Raw genomic sequence first — 26,941 nt, forward strand, 5'->3', positions numbered from 1 at the left:
AAAATATATATATTCATTCCACTTGTAAAATTTACAAAAACTTACTACTAAACAGGTTTACTCTGTGTGATATTTCCTTTTACTTTTTTTCATTTAAATAAATGATAGTTTTCTGGATATCTGATACCTTTCTTTAAACACTTTAAAATTTCACTTATCCAGAAATTTGAATGTTATATGCACAAATATAATAGGCACTTAGAAAATAGTATAATTTCAAATTATTTTGATGTACAGGTTTGTTTGGTAGATCTCTAGATAATATGGGGGAGCTACTGTCAACTGCCTCTGGTTCATATATATAAACAGGAAAGATACCAACAGAGAGGTTGATGGAACCATTTGTAAAATTAACAACAAGAAATGCATTTCTCTTCCTATTGCTATTTATCAGTCTGTGTGTTAAATATGATCATGATGCAAATAAGGATGCATAAAATAAATAAGAGAACGCTTTCATTATTTAAAACTTCACTCAAATGTTTGTTTAAATGGCCAATTACCCCTGGGCATTTAAAAATATTTGCAAACAGACTGTTCGCTGTGACTGATAGGCAGAGATCTTCAAGCTGTAGCATTAGTAGCTGCTGCCAGCCAAGTATCAGTGAGAAATCAAGATTTAGCAGCTGTGATGCTGCAGAGCAAGGTAATTGCCAAAATAATTATCAATAATGTGCACAAAAGTTAATTTCCACACCAATTTTCAAGAATAAGAATATGGATTTAATATATTGTGAATGGCATTCTGGCCCATGGCCTATTAATAAGTGGAAGGAAAGGAAAGGAAGGGAAGGGAAGTGAAGGGGAAGGGGACGGGAAGGGGAGGGAGGAAGGAAAGAAGGGGTGGGGGGAAGGGAGGGAAGGGTAATAAGGACAGAGAGAAGGAAGGAGGGAAAGGAAGGAAAGAAATCATAAATCACCACCATTCGTCTCCTTAGGATAAATTTGAACCAGTTTTTTATCCCCTTTCTTCTTTACATTCTTCCATAAAGCCTTATCAAATCTCCTTCTTGTGTCCTGTTATATAATAATGTCATGTACATTATATAATTAAGGCAAATAACCCATGCCCTTATGGGGCTTCTTTTTCAGAATAAGAATACACATAGGCAAACAAGGTCATTGCAGCCCATGCCAAGTTCTAGGAGAACGTAGAGGGATATGATCATGAGAACAAGGGACTGGATAGTGGCACAGCACTGGAAGAAGGCCTGTCTGAGTCACTGAGATTTATACTGAATCCTAAAGAATGTGGAAAGAGGAAGCCTTTCTGACTGTAAGGGAAAATATCATTGTGAGCAGAGCAGAGCAGAATGCTCAAAGACCCTACGGCAGTCACGCGTTTATCACAGTAAAATACTAAATTATAAGCTCATTATTTTCTTTTACTTTTCATGGAGATAATCAATATTACATTATTCTTGCTATCTGTGAATATAGACTGGTTTATTTCTGGTTACTGCACCCAAGATATAAAGCATCTCTGAGCTTCAGACACTTATGTAATAGCCATAAGACACTATGGACTGCATATTAAACATGCCTGGGATTCTGACTTACTTTTGAATATAAATTCTTTTTTTCTTATGATTCATAGCATGCTGTTTTAGAAATGAAGTCAGAGACCCCATATAGCTATGGTTTCATTTCATTTTCTTTACAAAAAGAGTGGAAAATAGAACTAGTCAAGGTATTTGCTTAGAGGTAACCCAGTACTCCAGAATAGCTTTAGGAAACTAAATTATCTATAAACTTCAATATTTTACTAATCTTTCAGCAATATTCTCACATATTGCTAGTTTAAATATTAGCTACCATTTCTATTGTTTATACAATCTCAAAGAGCTCATGCTGTTTTATATCACTCTTGTCTTCCTTCTGCACTGATTGTCTTTCCTCTTATTTTCCAACTGGTAAACCAACTCATGACTCAGGTATCTTCTGATCTAGAAAGATTTTCATTCACTCTCTCACCTCTTTCACTTTTCCAGATTGAGCTAGAAGAGACCATTATCAACCAATCACACCATATTACATCACCTATAGTAGACTGCTGAGTGCATTGAGAGTTTACAGGGGTTCACTTACATTGGCTGACTGGATTAAATGTTTGATGATATTGTGAAGAAATGTCATAAGGGTGACTCTCCCTCCAGTGACCTAGGGATGGTCACAGTAATGTGGGATTCACTAGTCTGGAAATCCCCTATTTTGGAAACTCTTTTAAGTAAAGAGACACTTGAATGATCTATATTTGATTGTTCAGGCTTCAGGAGCTAAACCGTGGTGTTGAAGAGGTACAAAAAATGAGGGTCTTGTTAGTTGGATGGATCTTACCTTCATAATCAAAGGGCCAGAATCCATCAGTTTCCCTGATATAATTTCACAAAGTAGCTCTAGGCCAAAAACAATGAGAATACGATAAAATTTACTTTCAAATTTTGGGCTTCTTTATCTTGTAGGTTTTGCCCTTGTCTATTTTCCTACTGTGACTAAAGGTGATCCCATATCACATCTTAGGAGAAAACAAAGAATGTCAGGCTACAACCCTGGGCTCTTTAGAGAAGGGAAACAATGAACTCAGAAGCCAGTTTAAGAAGAATGTGTCATACAAAGAAAATTTTAATTTTTAGAAAGAAAATGCACTAAGAACCCATTTTACTTCTGTTTAAATCCAGTAACTGAAAATGATCATCCCCCTTCATATCTAAAGCCAGATTTTTAAAGCATTCTTGGTATCAGATCCCTAATAGTAGAGGAGTTAAAGAATTTGAGACAAAACTTTAATTAAACTCCTCTTACCTAAAAGCAAAGTAATGGACAAGAGAATGTTTCATGGGAAATATCAGCTATTTTAACAATTAAAGAATTATTGACAATTTGGTTTCAAGCATTTGGTAAACTCAGGAACAGTGAGTGTCCTTCAATTAAAGGAAAATCAGTCCAAAAAGTAGGTTGGTTTACATTTAGATACAGTATTAATTTTACCATAATTCTAGTGAATGAATCAACTCTATGATAATTATAATTAGTGGGTACATTCTACTTCCAGATTATGAATTATTCCCTATTTTGTAGTGATTTGAATAAAGTTTATAAAAGAGTTTTTCTGCCACTAAAGTGATCAATTTAGTTATGATGAAAATTGCCAGAGGGAGTGTGACTAATTATTATACTTCCAGATATTGCAAAAAGATGTACTTTACTCACAGTCTCCCTTTTTTTTTTACAGATGTAATGTATGGGTTGATAATACCAGCATATCTAAAAGGTCACTTCATCTGTGACATTCCATTGGTAATCTTTCCATCAATATTAAAGATGAAAATAAATGTCGTACTCTTTTGTGGTCTACTTTTGAAAATATTTAGCAAATGTCAGGTCATTATAATTTTCTAGCCACTCAATATGGAAGAAAGTTGGAGATTATGTTTATCCTATTTCAGTTAGTGGATTAACAAATGATGATGCTTTCCACAAATCAAACTAAAAAATCATTACCCAGGGATCCTAAGATATATCAGGTTATCTTCCGATTAAAAAGACTCGATCAGTTACCAGGAGCTGATATTCTTGTAGACAGCAAGCCCCAAACCATTATTATCTAAACATTAAATATGTAACACAAATTATTATAGACTATATTATATCATTTAGATATTTGATATCTTACTCTCTTCTCTCCCCCAACCTAAAAATACGTATACTGAACCTCCATCAGTAAAAAAGCCTGGGGCCAGGCATGGTGGCTCACGCCTGTAATCCCAGCACTTTGGGAGGCCGAGGCGTGTGGATCACTTGAGGTCAGGAGTTGACACCAGCCTGGCCAACATGATGAAACCCTGTCTCTACTTTAAATACAAAAATTAGTTGCACATGGTGGCACATGGCTGTAATCCCAGCTACTCGGGAGGCTGAGGCACGAGAATCGCTTGAACCCGGGAGGCAGAGGTTGCAGTGAGCCAAGATCAGGCCCCTTCACTCCAGCCTGGGCAACAGAACAAGACTCTGTCTCAAAAAATAATAAGAAGAAGGAGAAGAAACCCTTTCTCATCATTTGCACATAGTCATGGAATGAAGTATGAAGGGAAGGGAACCATTAACTCATTTTTCATATTTCTCTCCCCAAGCTTTTAAGGCATGTCTTGTGTTGGAGGCATTAGATTTCCATAGAAGAAGGTAGCTAAGAAAACTAATCTCCCTAATTCATACGTGCAACCACAAATATGTCTAAGAGAAAGAAAAGAGGCCATGCAGCATCAATGCAATTGAGACTACCACGGTAGAGTGGAACCCTTTACTCCAATTCTCCGTGGAATATATAATCAACCTAGGAATCCATCATATAGTGGCTTGATTTATCTGTTGAAAGCCACATGAAGTGATTTTTGCACCATTCATTTGCTTAGTCTATGAAAAGGTGCTATGTATCCAGGACAGCGTCTAGGATATGGTGGCTAAGAGACTAGACTCAAGACACAGACTGCTTCTGTGTAAGTCCAGGTCTGCAATTTACTGTGTAAATTTGGACAGCACTTCTCTGTGCAGTACAATATTCTGTGCCTCCGTTTTTTCCTTTCTAAGATGAAGGTGCTCATAGTGCCTGCCTTATGGGATTGTTGTGTGGATTAAATGAGTTCTTATATGTTAAGTGTTTATACCAATGCTGGCACATGAGAAGTTACACGTAAATATTAGCTTTTGTTGTTATTATAGTTTGTACTTTGTCAATTACTCAAAAATCAACCCTTGTCAAAATATGGATAGTACATGTTTTCCACTGATGGATGTTGTAATCCTGAATTGGGGTACAAACTGGAAAGTGTAGAGCTCATCTCAAATGTCGATTAGTTTGGCCAGTTTACCTATAATGATCACACAAAATCTTTATATTGCTAAGCCATGGCTCTTTACGTTAAGGAAACTGTAATCCAGTAGTAGAAATAAATACAAGAGATTTTAATAAAATGTGGGATGTAGAAAGTTCTGAACAAAGGCATGTGTACAGCTGAATTGCAGCGGTTTTGCGAAGTTCTTACTCAGAGGAGGTCTTCAGACTACAAGTTGAAAGATGTGTATGATTTTGACGAATGGACATGGTTGAATAGTGTAGTTTGTTGTGGCTAAGTTGTTAGGTGTAATAGGAGATAACTGGATAAGCAGAATAGGACTAGATCAAGGATGGTGGGGGATCTTAAATGACCCCACTGAGACTGGCATATCTGAAAAAAAGAGCCAAAGTGATTAAACAAAGGCAGAAGTGAAATGGGATTTAATGGTTAAAAATATAACACTGGCGATACTAGAAAGAATGTACTAGAAACTTTGGCAAAATGTTCTAGTAAAATAGTACATTGAGGTCATGCTTTGAACTTCCCCATCAACCCTAAACACAGCACGGTAATTATAAAATAAATAAATAAATAATAAACTTCAAACGTAGCCACGTTCAAGGACAAAGTAATACTCTATAGATCAGAAATGAAACAAAATCCCAGAGTCATGAGTGCTGTGGCATTCAAGCCCCGGACCAGACTCACTGGCATCCAAAATCAAGAAGAGTTACCTGTGGGGTAATGAGGAAGAAAGGCCCCCGGACATGGAGAATGGAGGGAGCCAGATACACCGCATTCCAGCAACAGGCAAAGGGATCCAGGCTCCCCTGGAAGAAGCCTGAAAACAGCTGCGCTGCTGACTAAAACTTCACTTCATCCACTCCAAAATATATGCAAAGAAAAGATAAAACCACTTGGACTGAACTTGGTTCGTATTAGTCTTTCTTTTAACAGCTTCATGCAAGTAGAAGGGCATTCAGTGAGCAATAGAAAATGTATTATTGGATTTGAAACAGGGGAATAATGAACTCAAGATAGGTCCACAGAAAGAATACACCCAATAACACAAGGAAAACTAAAAGTAAGTAAAACAACCCAAAAAACTGTAGGGTTGGGAAGATAAAAAATAAATTCCCTGCCAAAATGGAAGATGATAGAGGAATTGGAGAATATCTTTAAAATCAGAAAATTATGTTCCCAAAAGTAATAAATTAACACCTATTATAAAAATAATACTATATTATGAAACAAAATCAGACAGACATGAGTCAAGAGAATATAAACAGAAAAATATCCCTCAGAAAACCAGGACATTTTTAAAGATGTAATTATTAAAGTAAAAATAAAATTAAATGTTTATGATTAAACTTACTTCGTTTCAGTCAAAGGGAAAACAGTAAATTAGAAGGTAATAAACATATAATTAAAGTAGAATACAGGTAAGATGGGTTAGGTGCAGTGACTCATGCCTGTAATGCCAACATTCTGGGAGGCCAAGGCAGGAGGGTCACTTTGAGCTCAGGAGTTTGAGACCAGTCTGGGCAACAGAGAGACCTCATAGCTACAAAAAAAAAAAAAAGAAAGAAAGAAAGAAAGAAAGAAAGAAAGGGAAAAAAAATTGACTGGTCATGGGCATGGTGACACATACTTATAGTCCCAGCTACTTGGGAGGCTGAGGAGGGAGGATTGCTTGAGCCTGGGAGTTTGAGGCTGCAGTGAGCTATGATTGCACCGCTGTACCCTGCCCTGGGTGACAGAGTAAGACCCTGTCTCAAAAAAAAAAAAAAAATACTACCGCCAAGATGAAGAGGAAGGAGATTTTTATTTTAATGAAAGAGAATTTAAAAACAGAATGGAAAGAATAGTAGAAAAATAATATTAAAGAATGAGGATTTTCCAAATGACGAGAATGACATGGGGTTTCAGATTAAAAGTGCATATCCAGTGCTGACCAGTATGAAACATAAACCTGTACCTGATATTAAATTTAAATGTAAAATATGATAAAGCAAAAGAAGGCCTATTTCAAAATGAGATTTAGGAAGAGAACACTGAGAAGAAACAACACTTTTGAACACATAATTTTTTTAAATGAAGATTTACAAGAAATAGGAACATGTCCATGTATCTTTCTCAGATGATAGTGTAAAAAAAAAGATCAACAAGGATAAAATTTGATGTTAAACAACAGCAAATGATGAAATATAATTATAAAAACCTGAATTCTACAAACGTAGAGTGTATATATTTTTAAAAGCATATATTGAATCTTAACAAAAATTGACCATATTATAGGTCAAAAATAAATATTACACATTTCAAAGATTAGTATCCTAAAGACCACATCTTTTGACAGTGGCAATTAGAAATCATCATCAACAGCATCAAGGTAAAAACAATAATAATCATAGGTAGAAATCACATATTTGAAAATGAAAAAGACATTATTAAGTACTTAAAATCTAAATTTGTGTCAGCACATCTAAATTTGTTGCTCTAGATTTGGGAAATAATCTTTCAAGAGCTCATGACCTTCCCAGTTTGTGGAAGTATTTTGTTAATTACTTTTTCAATAATTTTCAATGATCGGAAACGATACCAAATTATGCTGGGTCCGTTTGGCTAATACAGAAAGCAAACATCAGTATGAAATTAGAAGTGCCAAACATTTTCTACAAAAGTTTAAGGAAAGGGAGCAGGAGTGGGCAGATAAAGTCATCCTGCTTTGATGCTGGTCTCATATTTGTGAAAGGAAAATGGGAAGCATTGGGTAGGAAAAGCCTCGGTGTATGGCATATCTTGAGAAAGCCCTCACTAGGCCAACGGGTTTCCCCCAGGGTATTTGCTCAATATCTCAATATTGGGTAAGAATATCTCAATATTGGGTAGGGTATTTGCTCAATATTTCAATATTGGGTAGGAAAAGTCTCAGTGTATGGCACACCTCTTAGAAAGCCCTCGTCAGGCCAGCGGGGTTTCCCACAGCGTATTTGCTCAATATTTCAATATGGATCCTGCTTTGGGACAGAATGGCCCAACTCCTGTACCTTTTCCATGTTCAGTCATTGGCTGGGAGTATCCTAAGGAAAGCACGGCTTCAACATCAAGATTTGGCAGATCTCAGAGGTGTGGCAGCTGGAGGCTGTCAGGCAATTCCACTGTTCTCATGAGGCCCTTGTTAGGGGGGTCAGTTGTCTTCATGTACACCACATGGACTCTTTATGCACAAGTCATGTTTTCTGTTGAACTTTACCATAGGGTGATAAGAAGGAAATAATTGAAAATGTTTATCTTGAGCAAAACAGGTAAAATGTAGGTCAAATGTAAAAATAAAGTTTTGAAAGTCATTTTGAGAAAACTGCTGACAAGATTACACAGGGGAGAAGCATAAATTGAAAAGATGGTGGGAATGGTTTATTTATTTAACAAACTCAGGTCATTTATCATGTGTGAAACTGTCAAACACCATTCTATACACTTCACAAATATTAATTTATTTAATCTTCGTAGTCATTATTAAATATATATTTTTACAGATGAAGAAGCTAGGAGAGATTAGGTAATTTGCTCAAGCTCACACAGCTAGTGGAACAAATAACAAAACCTCATAAAATAGCTATATTTTAAAGTCAAAGAAGAAAGAAAAGCCAGAAAATGAAACTGAAGGTGTCTTAGGGTTCTCTAGAGGCACAGAACTAATAGGATAGATGTATATATGAAAGGGAATTTATTAGGGAATATTGACACACAATCACAAGGTGAAGTCCCACAATAGGGTATCTGCAAGCTGAGGAGCAGGGAAGCCAGTCCAAGTCCCAAAACCTCAAAAGTAGGGAAGCCAGCAGTGCAGCCTTCAGTCTATGGCCAAAAGCCTGACAGCCCTTGGCAAACCACTGGTGTAAGTCCAAGAGTCCAAAAACTGAAGAACTTGGAATCTGATGTTCGAGGGCAGAAAGCATCCAGCACGGTAGAAAGATGAAGCCTAGAAGATTCAGCAAGTCAAGTTCTCCCAAGTTCTCTTGCCTGCTTTATTCTAGCAGCACTGGCAGCTGATTTGATGGTGCCCACCCAGACTGAGGGTGGTATCTTCAAATCCACTGACTCAAATGTTAATCTCCTTTGGCAACACCCTCACAGACAGGCCCAGGAACAATATTTTGCATCCCTCAGTCCAATCAAGTTGACACTCAGTATTAACCATCACAGAAGGATAGTTAGAAAATTCAAAAGAGAATGAAGAGATACAGGTTTCTAGGAGTCAAAAGAAGAGAAAATTTTGAAGAAAAATGTGCAATCAAGTGCATCAACTCTTCAGAGAAAGTTCAAAGCAGAGGCAACTATGGTATTGCATTTAGTAGATCTTGAGTGACTTTCAAGAGATTGTAGATTAAAAAGAGAATGATGGGATAATATGTAGAGAAGAAAGACAGCTAAAATTGTTTTTGTTAGCATAAAAAGAAAATTAAGTGTGCTTGTGCGAAGAATGTAACATATTTAGTGAGGATTCAAAGGACATACCTCTCTATCCAGTCAAGAAATGAGATCTTAGTTTGAAAAAGGAGATGGAATACTTTTCATGTGAAGAAGGAATAAAGGAAGGAAGGAAGAAGGGAGGGAAAGACAGAGGAAGGATGAATGATGATACAACAGTGTTTGTGTGTGGTTTTAACTGATAGACAAGAGACATATTTCCTAATGGCCTTGTTTAATGACTCTAAATGACCTTGTCCCTCCTTCATTGAGAAGCTGATTTGATTCTCCCTATGTGGTAAGGCACTATTTAAAAATTAGTTCAAACAACTCCAATAAACATGGATTTGTTAAAAAATAAAAATAAGTTTTTAAAAAACAAAGAAATGTTGAGATGCAAACTTACCTAGGTTGAATGGAATGTTTTCAAAAATTTTAATAAAGTAGGAAGTGGAAGACAATTCTTATAATTTAAGATACAAGAGTGGCTTGGAAACTAAAAATATTGAAAATATTTGAAATATTTATTCTGTGAAATTCAACAGTCAGTTAGAATAGAGACCTATTCTGCTCTGTATTCAAGGTGAAACACTGCATACTTTTCTCTCCAAAGTGAAATTGGGTATTTATAATTTCACTTGCCTTGATAAGTTTCCAAGTCACAGATTCCTGCTGCTGTTTTTACTGTATTGCTGCACAATTTTAAGATAATTTTTGTATCAATGTCAACTTTTTTCACTAACTAAAAATTTAGCTGGGTCAAGGAAATAAAAAATGAGTTAAAGAGTTGCCAAGAGGTATTGACACACTCACATGCATACATGTATATAAATGTACACATTCATTATACGTGTGTGTAACTTTGTGAGTGTATGTGTGTGAGTGTGGGGGGGGGGGCGGGGGAGTGGTGTATGAAGTGTCCTCACAAAGGAGGGACAATAGTAGTCATCCAGCCTAGTTGCAAGCAATAAAGGGATTCATCATTTGTAGAGAATTTTCAAACAGCAATAAGACCAAATAAAAGTAATTCTGCTTTTTGTTACCAAGTGGTACCTATTCCACACAAAACAGTAATAACATACTCCTCCTAGAAAAAAAAAAGTTAGTCTAATTTTCAAACATGATCTATGGTTACAGTTACATTTTAGTGTGTACATATATATGTATATAAGCACATTGTATTTTCTTATTTTGTAACAGCTTTATAGAGATATAATTCACATAGCATACAATTCACCCATTTAAAGTGTATAATTCAATGATTTTTGGTATTTACTACATTATTATTTTTTTAAAACTTTGTAGTAGAAACATATATAACAAAATTTGTCATTTAACAATTTTAAGTGCACAATTTAGTGGCATTAATTAGATGACTATCATTTCATCTCATTATTTCATTTACTTTTATAAATAAAGCAGCAAATCAATATCATCATATATAATTTGTACAAGTGTTTGCAAAGAATAGAAAGCTCTCACCTGGAAGGGCTAGTGATAAGGATGAAGAGTGATAAAGAGAAGAATGGGATACTCCTAGAGAAGAGCAACCCCAAGACACATAATTGTCAGATTCACCGAGGTTGAAATGAAGGAAAAAATGTTAAGGGCAGCCAGAGAGAAAGGTTGGGTTACCCACAAAGGGAAGCCCGTCAGACTAACAGCAGATCTCTCGGCAGAAACCCTACAAGCCAGAAGAGAGTAGGGGCCAATATTCACATTCTTAAAAAGAATTTTCAATCCAGAATTTCATATCCAGCCAAATCAAGCTTCATAAGTGAAGGAGAAATAAAATACTTTACATACAAGCAAATGCTGAGAGATTTTGTCATCACCAGGCCTGCCTTACAAGAGCTCTTGAAGGAAGCACTAAACATGGAATGGAACAACTGGTACCAGCCACTGCAAAAACATGCCAAATTGTAAAGACCATCGATGCTACAAAGAAACTGCATCAACTAACAAGCAAAATAAACAGCTAACATCATAATGACAGGATCAAATTCACACATAACAATATTAACCTTAAACGTAAGTGGGCTAAATGCCCCAATTAAAAGACACAGACTGGCAAACTGGATAGTCAAGACCCATCAGTGTGCTGTATTCAGGAGACCCATCTCATGTGCAGACACACATAGACTCAAAATAAAGGGATGAAGGAAGATCTACCAAGCAAATGGAAAGCAAAAAAAGCAGGGGTTGCAATCCTAGTCTCTGTTAAAACAGACTTTAAACCAACAAAGATCAAAAATGGCAAGGAAAGCCATTACATAATGGTAAAGGCATCAATTCAACAAGAAGAGCTAATTATCCTAAAGATATATGCAACCAATACTGCGGCACCCAGATTCATAAAGCAAGTCCTTAGAGACCTACAAAGAGACTTAGACTCCCACACAATAATACTGGGAGACTTTAACGCAGCGCTGTCAATATTAGACAGATGAACGAGACAGAAGGTTATCAAGGATATCCAGGACTTGAACTCAGCTCTGCACCAAGCTGACCTAATAGACATCTACAGAACTCTCCACCCCAAATCAATAGAATATACATTTTTCTCAGCACCACACCGCACTTATTCCAAAAATGACCACATAATTGGAAGTAAAGTACTCCTCAGCAAATGTAAAAGAACAGAAATCACAACAAACTGTCTCTCAGACCACAGTGCAATCAAATTAGAACTCAGGATTAAGAAACTCACTCAAAACCACACAACTTCATGGAAACTGAACCACCTGCTCCTGAATGACTACTGGGTACATAACGAAATGAAGGCAGAAAAAAAGATGTTCTTCGAAACCAATGAGAACAAAGACAGAATGTACTAGAATCTCTGAGACACATTTAAAGCAGTGTGTGGAGGGAAATTTATAGCACTAAATGCACACAAGAGGAAGCAGAAAGATCTAAAATCGACACCCTAACATCACAATTAAAAGAACTAGAGAAGCAAGAGCAAACAAATTCAAAAGCTACCAGAAGGCAAGAAATAACTAAGATCAGAGCGGAACTGAAAGAGATAGAGACACAAAAATCCCTTAAAAAAACAATGAATCCAGGAGCTGGTTTTTTGAAGAGATCAACAAAATTGATAGACCACTAGCAAGATTAATAAGGAAGAAAAGACAGAAGAATCAAATAGACACAATAAAAAATGATAAAGGGGATATCACCACCGATCCCACAGAAATACAAACTACCATCAGAGAATAGTATAAACACCTCTATGTAAATAAACTAGAAAATCTAGAAGAAACAGATAAATTCCTGGACACATACACCCTTCCAAGACTAAACCAGGAAGAAGTTGAATCCCTGAATAGACCAATAACAGGCTCTGAAATTGAGGCAATAATTAATAGCCTACCAACAAAAAAAGTCCAGGACCAGACAGATGCACAGCTGCATTCTACCAGAGGTAAAAACAGGACCTGGTACCATTCCTTCTGAAACTATTCCAATCTACAGAAAAAGAAAGAATCCTCCCTAACTCATCTTATGAGGCCAGCATCATCCTGATACTAAAGCCTGACAGACACACAACAAAAAAAGAGAATTTTAGACTAATAACCCTGATGAACAACAAAGCGAAAATCCTCAATAAAATACTGACAAACTGTATCCAACAGCACATCAAAAAGCTTATCCACTTTATCAAGTCGGTTTCATCCCTGGGATGCAAGGTTGGTTCGACATATGTGAATCAATAAACGTAATCCATCATATAAAGAGAACCAATGACAAAAACCATATGATTATCTCAATAGATGGAGAAAAGGCCTTTGGCAAAACTCAACAGCCCTTCATGATAAAAACTCTCAATAAACTAGGTATTGATGGGATGCATCTCAAAATAATTAGAGCTATTTATGACAAACCCACAGCCAGTATCATAGTGAATGGGCAAAAACTGGAAGCATTCCCTTTGAAATCCAGCATAAGACAAGGATGCCCTCTCTCACCATTCCTATTCAACACAGTGTTGGAAGTTCTGGCCAGGGCAATCAGGCAAGAGAAAGAAATAAAGGTTATTCCCTTAGGAAAAGAGAAAGTCAAATTGTCCCTGTTTGCAGATGACAAGACTGTGTATTTAGAAAACCCCATCGTCTCAGCCCAAAATCTCCATAAGCTGATAAGCAACTTCAGTAAAGTCTCAGGATACAAAATCAATGTGCAAAAATCACAAGCATTCCTATACACCAAAAACAGATAAACAGAGAACCAAATCATGAGTGAACTCCTATTCACCATTGCTACAAAGAGAATAAAATATCTAGGAATCCAACTTACAAGGGATGTGAAGGATCTCTTCAAGGAGAACTACAAACCACTGCTCAATGAAATAAAAAAGGACACAAACAAATGGAAGAACATTCCATGCTCACGTATATGAAGAATCAATATCGTGCAAATGACCATACTGCCCAAGGTAACTTACAGATTCAATGCCATTCCCATCAAGCTACCAATGACTTTCTTAACAGAATTGGAAAAAACTACTTTAAAGTTCATATGGAACCAAAAAAGAGCCCGCACAGCCAAGAGAATCCTAAGCAAAAAGAACAAAGCTGGAGGCATCATGCTACCTGACTTCAAACTGTACTACGAGACTACAGTAACCAAAAAAGCATGGTACTGGTAACAAAACAGATATATAGACCAATGGAACAGGACAGAGGCCTCATAAATAACACCACACATCTACAACCATCTGGTCTTTGACAAACCTACAAAAACAAGAAATGGGGAAAGGATTCCCTATTTAATAAACAGTGCTGGGAAAACTGGCTAGCCATATGTAGAAAGCTGAAACTGGATCCCTTCCGTACACCTTATATAAAAATTAATTCAAGATGGATTAGAGACTTAAATGTTAGACCTAAAACCATAAAAACCCTAAAAGAAAACCTAGGCAATACCATTCAGGATATAGGCATGTGCAAACACTTCTTGACTCAAACAGCAAAAGCAATGGCAACAAAAGCCAAAATAGACAAATGGGATCTAATTAAAGTAAAGAATTTCTGCACAGCAAAAGAAACTACCATCAGAGTGAACAGGCAACCTACAGAATGGGAGAAAATTTTTGCAATCTACTCATCTGACAAAGAGCTAATATCCAGAATCTACAAATAACTTAAAAACAGCAGCCCCATCACAAAGTGGGCAAAGGATATGAACAGACACTTCTCAAAAGAAGACATTTATGCAGCCAACAGACACATGAAAAAATGCTCATCATCACTGGTCATCAGAGAAATGCAAATCAAAACCACAGTGAAATAGCATCTCATGCCAGTTAGAATGGCAATGATTAAAAAGGCACAAAACAACAGATGCTGGAGAGGATGTGGAGAAATAGGAACGCTTTTACACTGTTGGTGGGACTGTAAACTAGTTCAACCATTGTGGAAGACAGTGTGGCAATTCCTCAAGCATCTAGAACTACAAATTCCATTTGACCCAGCAATTCCATTACTGGGTACATACCCAAAGGATTATAAATCATTCTACTATAAAGGCACATGCACTCGTATGTTTATTGTGGCACTGTTCACAATGGCAAAGACTTGGAACCAACCCAAATGTCCATCGATGATAGACTGGATAAAGAAAATGTGGCACATATATACCATGGAATATTATGCAACCATAAAAAGGATGAGTTCATGTCCTTTGCAGGGACATGGATGATGCTGGAAACCACGATTCTCATCAAACTATCACAAGGACAGAAAACCAAATACCGCATGTTCTCACTCATAGGTGGGAACTGAACAGTGACAACACTTGGACACAGGGAGGGGAACATCACACACCGGGGCCTTTCAGGGGTGGAGGCCTGAGGGAGGGATAGCATTAGGAGAAATACCTAACGTAAATGATGAGTTGATGGGTGCAGCAAACCAACACGGCACATGTACACCTATGTAACCTGCACATTGTGCACAAGTATCCTAGAACTTAAAGTGTAATTTAAAAAGCAGGGGAGCTGAAAATCCTTGGCATTTCTCAGTGAGGAATTCCAGAAAGATAAGAACATTACCAATCTTAGAGTAGGAAGATTCTCTAGTGCTAGAATAGAATGCCCAAATACCCTTACCATCCACCTTATTCAAAACAAAGAAAATGACAATCTACTTACTTTGTTTTTTGTTTATTTAAATTTTCTGTTCTTACCTTTTTTATGATTGCCCTAACAATAGCTATCCAATGCTACATCAGTCAGAAAATTATTTGTATTTTTTTATTTTTAAACCCGATCTCCACTACAACGTATTTTAAATATGTTGGTTTTCTTTAACATTTCACAATAAATAACCCTCACATTTCTAACTTTTAATGAAAAATCAATGATATATAAAGGCTTTTATATTTTTAAAACATTTCTATTTTTGAATCTGTTGCTTTACATAATTTTGTTTAATCAACTGGCTTCTTCGAAAAGCACATGAACCCTAAGAAATAAAATGTGTATAGATTCTGAGACCACAAAACTCACAAGTGTTTTGTAATACCACAGTAGAGCTAACCCGTAGGGTGCAACAACTCTCACTGAAGCACTTTGAGGTAGAGAGACCTTGATTCATTACTTTTAAAATGAGAATACTACTACAGAGAAATTGTATAAAGCTTTTCCATCTTGGTTTCTGATTAAAGGATCAAAATGTCAAAGCTAATAATAATGATGAATGTTAATTTACCCATTAAATGTAAAACCTGTTTTTAAAAAATAATCATAAGACTCAACAAAAATTACCACTTTCCATAGAATTGATGATCACTTAATATATGAATTTATTCTCTGTTACTGTACCTTTGACTCCATCCCCATTAACCTGTTTCTTGATTTATTTCCTCATCTTTAACATAAGAAGATTTGGTTACATAATCATTAGGATCCCTTCCAGCTCAATAATTCTATGACAGTGCTTCTTTTAGTCTGTATTTTCTCTGTATTTCTTATACAAATAGTTTACTTTCCTTTGAAGGTACAGAAAGAAAACAGGTTTGGAGATCAGAAAAACCTCACCTTAAATTATGTTCTGACACACACTAAATACAAATCTTTAAATATGCTATTTATACTTTCTGAAATCAGCTCTTTCATTCCTAAAAGGAAGATGAAAACAAAACTTACTTCTATTTTCAATGCCATGAAAATGCTTTGAATGTTCACTCAATATTTCAAATATATAGAGAGGGCATTTACTAAGTACCAGGCATCAAATATAAGAGATGATAGATAGATATAGACAGATAGATCAATAGATAGATAAAAGATATTCAAGGGATGATAGATAGATAGATAGATAGATAGATAGATAGATAGATAGATGATAGATAGTAGAGATAATAGATATTTGATAGATGGATAGATACAGTTCATAGATAGATGATAGAGCAGAGTCTAGAATATGGAATGCAAAGTATGAAATTCTTCCTTCTCCACTCTTCACTTTTCCCCCCAACCATGCTTAGTAACTTTCATTACTAATTCCCTATCCTAAGCAGTTTCGTATTTTTCAATAGCAACAAGTCATGTTGCTTTATGTATATTAGACTGAGCATGCTGAAAATGACGAGACACAGCAATGCTAAGGAGGAAGCTTCTACCCCTTGGGAAACTGAGCATCATGAGGCCGAAGCATACTGGTTGTTTTTTGGGTATATTTTTGTAGCTCAATCAAATTTCAGTAAGACATATAGTTTATAAATGTTTGTTTATGGATATTTGTTATGCAGCACAAGATGATATATACTCAGCAATTCACAATGGTGTAAAGGGCAGTTACACTTACTGCTGTGTTCATAATCGATACTAAATTGATACAGTCAAATATAATGCTTTTTTCTGTTTCCAAGTTTGAACCAGCTATTGAATCATTTATACTTTTTCCTTGCTGGAAAATTAGATATTCTTCATATTGAGGATTTTTAGAATATTTGAGAAAGGAAAATTATTCAGTTTGCCATGTGTGATAACCTACACTGTAATTCAAGCAAATTTACTTCTCAGGATATAAAATTTCAAGGCATTCAGATAGGAATATTATCTCAGCTGTTTGTGGGATTTTCATATCTGTTTCTAATTTAATGTGTGTTTCATACTAGAGATGAAGTATGATTCTCTTGCTGTTATTTTTAATCTTTACAAACTAAAGCCTCCCTTTCAAATCAGGCTGTTGCAATTTTTCCTTTCATAGCATTAAAAAGTTTCTAACTGATGGTCATACAGCATATTAAGCAAACAAAAATACCAAACACTCAAAATTTTAAGTCACGTGAATTTAATTATGAACACATATTGACTGCTGTACGAAAACTCTAAATGTAGTTTTATGATTTGCAACAATTGTTCTAAGTAACACCAGTATTACAATACGTAATATCTTAGATTCCTCATATTTTTCTTTGTCTCCAAGAAAGAGTGCATGAAATTGATCACAAACTGGTAAACTAGAAAAATCTTCAGAAAATATTTCCACTTTTCTTAGCAATCTGTTTGAATAATTAGCAAGTCTTATGATCAGACTGAATTTTTTTTCATTTAATGAAACAAAAGTCACTCTTAGAGATTGCTACCCCTCTCCTGTGGTAAATGAGGATATTTAGATATTTTTGACAAATACGTAAGTGGGAAGGTGGCTGGCCTTATGGTTAATTTCACATACTCTGAAATGCCTGTTATCCAGAAAACATTCCTTTCATCCACTTAAAAATCTCAGATAAAGCTACTGTGTAACTTCAAACAGACACATATTAATATAAAATATTTATATGTTAAATTAGCAGACTTCTTTATGTATTTATTCACTCTAAATTATTTAATGCCTGCATAATTTAGATATTGTTCTTTACTCATTACCATAATAACACATAATCACTGATTGGATAAATAGGTCTCAATTTTTATAAAAAGATAGTAAGAAATGGTGCATGTGGCATCTGAAAATTTACATGGGAACAAGAGGAAAGCAGCAATGTCTGAAAAATTATTTTAAAAGCACAAGACATTGAAAATAAAGTGTAAGTAAAATCAGTTGAAAAATGGGGAATGATAGGTGTAAATGGGTAAAAAGTTTCAGAGGAGTCTTTTCTGTGGGTTTCCATCTTACAATTGTGATTCTTTAGTCCTTTACATATGCCTGGGTTTGACTGTTTGTGTTAATACTACCATGTCGTCAACCCTATCAAGGAAACCACCTTTTTCTCTCCCTTCACACACACTGCTTTTTGAATGTCTATCAGTTGCTTTTCTCCTTTCTCTTTAACATTTCACTATAGATAAATGTGCATCCAAATAATTTGTGCCGTCAAGGAAGAGGGAAGAACACAAAAATACAGATGAATCGGCTCTGATTCAAATTTTTCATTTCATTATATCATGTTGCTAGAATTTAAGAATATTCCTGTGAAGATATGTTAGCTAGTTCTCACCTTACTATCAATTCCGGTTTCAGAGAGATAGTAATAGCCCTAGATATTCATATCATGACTAGATAACCACTTTTTATTTTTCCATCCACAGAAGGTAAATATCTCAAAACAATTTACTTTCATCCAAGTATTCGGTTTGCATGTTCAAAGCTCCCAAACTTCTGACACACACAGCCTTCTTGCAGAAGCTATGGCCATGTAAAATAATTATACATGACTGTAAAATAATAGTTTTCAATCACTGGTATTCATTAAAGAATTTACATTAATAAACTGCCTTCTGAGATCCCAAGATGGGCATAACATTATGGTGCACGCTACATGGCCTCTCCCCTTCTTGAGAATATGAAGGTCATTTTACAAGAACCAAACACAAACCCTTCCTTTGGTCATTTTTGCTCAAGTCAAACCCTAACTACACTGCATTTAAGATGTTTATTTGTGAGATGAAGCATGTCCCAGCAATTCATAAAACATGAAAGCTCTGCCCAAACAGTAAGTGTTGCATGTTGTGGTAAAAGCATTCTTAAATCATTCTGAGTGTTACTTTCCACTAACGAACCCTGTGAAAATTGGAATTACCAACATTCCAGGATCTTGCTCCTGCTTTATGAATGAAGATAACAGGTGGTTCGGAAAAGAAATAGATACAGCAAAGAATGCTGCAAAGCTAAGTTGTGAAGGTCCCTATGATTATCTAGAAGGCTCATTTCAATTTATAATAAAGGGAAGAGTCCTAAGCAATGAATGGTTTCTTCATTGATACAGAGTTCATTAAGAGGAGAATAAGGGATTAACTTTTGATATTCTCAGTTCCCAATAATAATACCTTAGGGTGTTGTTTTTTACCTTGACGGAAAGTCAAATTCTGCAACCCTAAAATAATATTGTTACTATCCTTTTAACCCTTTTAAATTCCCTTAAATGATGACCTTCTTGCTTGTATATTGTTCTGTCAACAGATATTACAAACAAGAATATAAGACCATTTCAAAATTTATGAAATTCTCCCTAATTATTCTTGGTTTCTAGATGTTACTAAAAAAAGAAAAAAAAAGAAAACTAGCTTTTTGGGGGTAACAAATTAGGTATAAAATGTATTTTATGTACATTCTATATAACAAAATATGTGTGTATGTGTGTGTGTAGTGTGTGTGTGTATAATATTGTTATGCAACCCATGACTATGTGAACACATGTGTGCTTGTTTATATTTATACAGTCTACCTACATATACCTATAGATATATATACATATCTATATTTATAAAGACATTTTGGTCGACCACAGATTGCATATACGACTGGTTCCATGAGATTTTAATGGAGCTGAAAAATTCCTATTGCCTGGTGGCATCTTAGCTGTTGTAACATCTTAGCACAGCACATTACCCATGTGTTTGTGGTGATGCTGGTGTAAACAAGCCCACCCTACTGCCAGTCACATAAAAGTATAGCACATACAATTATCTATAGTACATAATATTTGATAATAATAAATGACTATATTACTGATTTGAGTGCTTAATACACTATACTTTTTATTGTTATTTTAGAGTGTACTCCTTCAATTTTTTTTAAAGTTAATCCTTCAGGAGTTATTCCAGAAGAGGGCATTGTTATTATAAAAGGTGACAGCTTCCTGTATGTTCTTGCCCCTGAAGACCTTCCAGTGGGACAGGATGTAGAGATGGAAGGCAGTGATATTGATGATCCTGATTTTGTCTAGGTCTAGGCTAATGTGCATGTTTTACATTTTTAAATGTTACTTATAAAAATTAGTTTTACATTTAAAAAATGTAAAACTAAAAAATATTAGAATAGAAAAAATTTTATTGAATAAGGATATAAAGGAAATATTTTGTACAACTATACAATGTGTTTTAAGCTTAGCATTGTTACAAAAGGGCCAAAAAGTTTAAAAACTTTAAACATGTATAAAGTTAAAAAGTTAGAGTAAGCTATGGTTATTATTGAAGAAAATATATTTTTATAAATTTGGTTTAGCCTAAGTTTATAGTATTTATGAAGTCTACAGTAGTGTACAATAATGTCCTAGGCTTTCACATTCATTCATTACTCATTCACCTATTCACCCAAAGCAATTACCAGTCCTGCCAAGCTCCATTAATAATAAGTGCCCTACACAGGTGTACCATTTTTTATTGTACCTTTACTATGTTGAGACATATTTAGATGCAAAAATACTTACCATTGCGTTACAGTTGCCTACAGTATTCAATATAGTCACATGCTATGCAGTTTTGCAGGCTAGGAGCAATAGCCTAGGTAGGCTATAGTATCTAGGTTTGTGTAAGTATACTCATGACGTTCATACAACGATTAAATTGCCTAATGACATATTTCTCAGAACCTATTCCCACCACTAAGCAATGCAGGACTATGTCTCTTTTTTTTGTATGTGTATTTATTTATTTATTTGTTGTTTATATATATATTTATTATACTTTAAGTTCTAGGGTACATGTGCACAACGTGATCATGCTGCTATAAAGACACATGCACACGTACGTTTATTGCTGCACTACTCACAATAGCAAAGACTTGGAACCAACCCAAATGTCCAACAATGATAGACTGGATTAAGAAAATGTGGCACATACACACCATGGAATACTATGCTGAGAATGATGGTTTCCAGCTTCATCCATGTCCCTACAAAGGACATGAACTCATCACTTTTTATGGCTGCAAACTATTGCAAGGACAAAAAAACAAACACCACATGTTCTCACTCATAGGTGGGAATTGAACAATGAGAACACTTGGATACAGGAAGGGGAACATCACACACCAGGACTATGTCTATTTAAAATACCTGCAAACCACTTTCAAAATTAATAGCTTTTAACATATATACCCTTCTTTAAATATTGCTATGAACATTGTAAAGTTTCACAGAACTGACAAAATGAATGCAGTTCAAAAGCTTTCATGTCCACATGACAAATGGCATGCAGCATTTTTACTGAGGTATTTGGAACCTGAAGCTAATGATTAATCCTGCAAAGAATTTCTTGGAATGTAGGCTGGAATAGTCTAAATTTTGGACCCATTCCCCCAAATTTTAATTACCTTAGGAAAATGGAAAAGGAAATGCTGTCATTTGTTTGTTTAACTTGGCTAGAATTTTTTTGTAATCACTTTCCTCAATAAGTTATCATTTTTTAAGCAAATACAAATGATATGCTTTTAGAGCTAACCCAAAAGTAGCACTCAATAGAGGAACATACTTTTGAATTTATTTTAATCAGTGGTTAAATGTTTTATAAAAATCATGCTGATTTGAACTCTCTATCAATAGCATACCACTGACTATTACACCCTATCTACAGATCTCAAAGCAGAAATTCACCAACCTCAAAAGACAGGGCCTACTTTCTTGCCTCAAGATATCCGACTAGCACAGGGGATTCTGTAAAATTTTAATTTTGTAAATTTTCCAGGTTGGAAATTCCATAAACTCTCTTGGGAGCCTAATTCCCTTTGCAACTCAGTTCTGTCTTTTGTATGGTATCTACTTCTCATATTGGAGAATTACTATAGAAATCTCTTGCTCTAGTCTCCTCGAAATAATTATTTATCACCTAAGGTCTTGTATTAACAGCTTCATCTTCACTAATTTTATATATCCCACTAATTTTATATATCCCTAAGCTTGTAACTTTTTCTCAGAGGTTTTATTTTCCATTCTTTTGATTATGTTCACTTACTTTCATCTGAAAAGAGTGCCGATTCTCTAATTTGTATTTTAAAAGGCTAATATCTACATGTCTCAAATTGATAAGCGGATGTTGGGTATTATATGGCACAAGATAAATCATGTATTGTTTCTCTTTACAATGATTTTCTTAGAATCATGGAGACATCACACTTCCCTTCTCCCCCAGAAAGTAACCTATTTTTCTCAGAATTATGTAACCTAGATCAGTACAAGGCAGCTCAAAGAATTTTGTGAATGGAATGCCAAAGTTGAGTTTTAAAGAGAAAATTAAGTTATGGTGTAGATGACTGGCGTAAAACTCAGATTCTCCTAACTGAGAAGTAAACTATTGGTGGGCACAAAGATTTTCTCTAATCCACAGGGATTCTTCGCAGCAATCAGCTAGTAGTATGTAGATTACTTATATGAAGCATCCTACAGAATATTTATGGTAAAACAAAATATTGTCCTGTAATATTTAGTGCTAAGGCAGACCTCTTCTAGAGCCCTTGGATGAAGAAATTTGCATTTATTCTATTAAGAGGCAGCAAGCACCGTGGTAATAAACAGGCTTCAGCATCAGTATGTCTGGGTTTGGGAAAGAACTTTCATTTATTGGTTGTGAGTAAAAAGGCATCTTACAGGCAGACCTCAAATATTGCAGGTTTGGTTCTAGACCACAACAATAAAGCAAGTATCACAATAAAGTTAGTCATAAGATATTTTCGGTTTCCTCATGCATATAAAAATTATATTTACACCAGTCTATTAAATGTGCAAGAGCATTATGTCTAAAAAACAATGCATACACTTTAATTGGAAAAATTATTTGTTGCTAAAAAATGCTAACCATCACCTGAGTCGTTAGGGAGTCATCAACTTGTTGCTGGTGGAGGGTCTTGCCTCCATTTGATGGCAGCTAACTAATCAGAGTGGAAGTTGCTGAAGGTTGGAGTGTCTGTGAAAATTTCTTAAAATGAGACAACAATGAAGCCTGCCACAGCATTTCATTCTTCCTTTCACAAAATATTTCTCTACAGCATATGGTGCTGTTTCACAGCATTTTACCCTTAGTAGAACTTCTTTCAAAATTGAAATCAATCTTCTCAAACCTTGCTGCTGCTTTATCAACTAAGTTTATGTAATATTCTACATCTTTTGTTACCATTTCAACAAGGTTCACAGCATCCTTCCCAGGAGTAGATTCTATTTCCAAAACCCACTTTATTTTCTCATCCATATGAAGCAGCTCCTCATCCGCTCAAGTTTTATCATGAGATTGCAGCAATTTAGCTACATCTTCAGATTCTACTTCTAATTCTATTTCTCTTATTTTGACCACATCTGTGGTTACTTTCTCCACTGAAATTCTGAAACCTTGAAAGTCATCCATGAAGGTTGGAATCAACTTCTTCCAAATTCCTGTCAAAGCTGACATTTTGACCTTTATCCATGAATCACAAATGTTATTAATAGCATTTAGAATGTTAAGTCCTTTCCAGAAGATTTTCTATTTACTTTTCCAGATCCATTAGAGCAATCACTATCTATGGCAGCTACAGCCTTACAAAATATATTTCTTAAATAAGAAGACTTCAAAATCAAAATAACTCATGGATCCACAGGCTGCAGAATGGATATTGCATTAGCAGGCATGGAAACATTAATCTCCTTGTACATCTTCTTCAGAGCTCTTTGGTGACTAGGTCAATGGGAAGTAATATTTTGAAAGAGATCTTTTTAAAATTTAATTTAATTTTTTTGAGAAAGTGTCTCATTCTGTCACCCTAGCTGGAGTGCACGGGCATGATCATGCCTCACTGCAGCCTCAACCATCTGAACTCAAGCAATCCTTCTACTTCAGCCTCCCAAGTAGCTGGGACTACAGGTGCACACCACCATGCCTGACTAAATTATTTTTTTTTTTTTGTAGAGATCGGGTCTCACTTTGTTTCCTATGTTGCTCTCAAACTCCTGGGTTCAAGTGATTCTCCCAGTTTGGTCTCCCAAAGTGCTGGGAATACAGGCATGAGACACTGTGCCCATCCAGGATCTTTTTTTTCTGAGCAATAGGTCTTAACAGGGGGCTTAAAATATTCAGCAAATCATACCGTAAACAGACATGCTGTCATACAAGTTTTATTGTTCCATTTATAAAGCACTGGCAGAGTAAATTTAGCATAATTGTTAAGGGCCTTAGGATTTTTGGAATGGTAAATGAGCTTTGGCTTTAAGTCACCAGCTGCATTATCCCCTAACAAGAGAGTCAGCCTGTCCTTTGAAACTTTGAAACCAGGCTAGCTCTCCAGCTCTCTAGCTTTCATAGTTCTCTAGCTATGAAAGTCCTAGATGGCATCTTCTTCCAGTAGAAGGCTGTTTTGTTTCCATTGAAAATCTATTGTTTATTTTAACAACATTCATCAAAAATAGCTTGATCTTCTAGATAACTTGCTGCAGCTTCTCCATCAGCACTTGCTGCTTCAACCTTGCACTTTTATGTTACGGAGATGGCTTCTTTACTTAAATCTCATGTACCAACATCTGCTAGCTTCAAACTTTTCTTCCAAAACTTTCCCACTGCTTTCATCCCTCATAGAATTTAAAAGCATTAAGGCCTTGCTCTGGATTTGACTTTGGGTAGAGAGAATGTCATAGCTTCTATCCAGACTACCCAACGTTTTCTACCTCAGCAATAAGACAGTTTCACTTTCTTTTCATTGTGTATTCACTGGAGTAGCACTTTCAATTTCCTTCAAGGACTTTTCCTTTGAATTCACAACTTGGCTTACTGGTGCAGGCCTAGATTCTGGCCTATCATAGCTTTCAACTTGCCTTCCTCACTAAGCTAAATCATTTATAGCTTTTGATTTAAAATGAGAAACGTGTAATTCATCCTATCAATGAAGCACCTAGAGGATATTTTAGGGTTATTAATTAGCCTATTTTCAGTATTGTTGTGTCTCAGAAAATAGGGAAGCCTGAGGAGAGGGAGACGGGGGAATGGCCGGTTAGTGGAGCAGTCAGTGCACACACGACTCTTAATTAAGTTCACTGTCTTATGTGGGTGCAGTTCATGGTGCTCTAAAATAATTACACCAGTAACACCAAAGACCACTGATCACAGATCACCATAACAGGTGTCATAATGAAAAAGTTGGAAATATGGCAAGGATTGCTAAAATTTTACAAGGACACACAAAGTGAACACATGCTGTTGGGGAATTGGCACTGATAGACTTGCTGGATGCAAGGTGACCACAAAACTTCAATTAATAAAAACACAATATCTGTGAAGTACATTACAGTGCAGTGCAATAAAATGTACTACATTTTGTCCAGTCTCAGTCTCCTCCTCTGTTCAATAGAGATAATTATAATTCTTCATAAGGTTGGTGTAAGATTAAGAGGGAAATATACAGAAAGTGTTTAGCATAATATCTGAAATTTACCAAGCACCATATAAAGATTTTGCTATTATACATTTATATTTACAATATCATCATTGTTTAAATTTGTGCAATAGTGGAGAGCTTGTTCGCCAATAATTCACGTACCTAAAACCAGAATTTAATAATCTGAGAAACTATAGAAATTATTTTAAATAAAGAAAACAAAAAAAGACATATTTAAAAATCAAATTATATATTATGGTTGATGGCCATCTGTGTAGCTTGTTCATAATATTAGTTTATGGAGAAGAATGAATACTTTTTTAGCTGTGCTTTGAAATCTGAGGTAGATTATCAAAATCAAGATCAGAGTCAGCTTTCAAGTTGCCACTGCTTGACTGTGTACTCTCAGTTTGAGGCGAGATTCCTTGCGTTATTCTTCTGGTATTTGTTGGCTTCGTATCATTTTGCCTCCTTGTCAAAATTCAGTGTTGGCTGCAGGAAAGCAACCGCGTTTGTTTCTTCTGGCAAAAAGAAGTGGCAGGGGAGTGACTGGGAACGTTGTTTATAGAATAGCTTGGCATTAGTGAACATTTTTGATCTTTAGGTTTTTATCCCAATAAAAACCATAAGGGAAGTTGCACATAGTAAGAATGATTTACTTTATTGTTAAATTGGAATAGTAACACAATTTTTAAAAGACACAGTGCGACTGACAGGCTTTAAAGGCTGTGTGACTAACACGCCTTTAGGTACGTTAATATCCAACACTGGATGGTTCGTTTGGCTTTTTCTTCCTGAATAAATATGCCAGGTATGAAAATTAAATGGGCAATTGATTTAAAATGTGAAAGCACTGGTCCATGTAAATGTATGTCATGTCAACATATTAAAATTATTGATCATTTAAGTTTTTATATAGGGATTGTATAGACTGACTAGTTATATGAACAAATGTGTCACTTATTAGTTGGCACCAACTCAGGGTCACAGGAAGAAGTCTAACATTTCCAACAGTACATACCCTGTTCCACTACACCATATATAATCCTTAAAAGGAAAAATAAAACATTT

General features: G+C 35.5%; 1 protein-coding gene across 1 annotated transcript in view; it reads left to right on the forward strand.

Moving 5' to 3' along the window:
- GPC5 (glypican 5) overlaps positions 1-26,941 on the forward strand; it is a 1,453,661-nt gene that overhangs the window by 1,366,348 nt on the left and 60,372 nt on the right. The gene's annotated exons all lie outside the window — the stretch shown is intronic.

The sequence above is a fragment of the Pan troglodytes genome, chromosome 14, assembly GCF_028858775.2.
Source record: "Pan troglodytes isolate AG18354 chromosome 14, NHGRI_mPanTro3-v2.0_pri, whole genome shotgun sequence".
NCBI classification, from domain to species: domain Eukaryota; kingdom Metazoa; phylum Chordata; class Mammalia; order Primates; family Hominidae; genus Pan; species Pan troglodytes.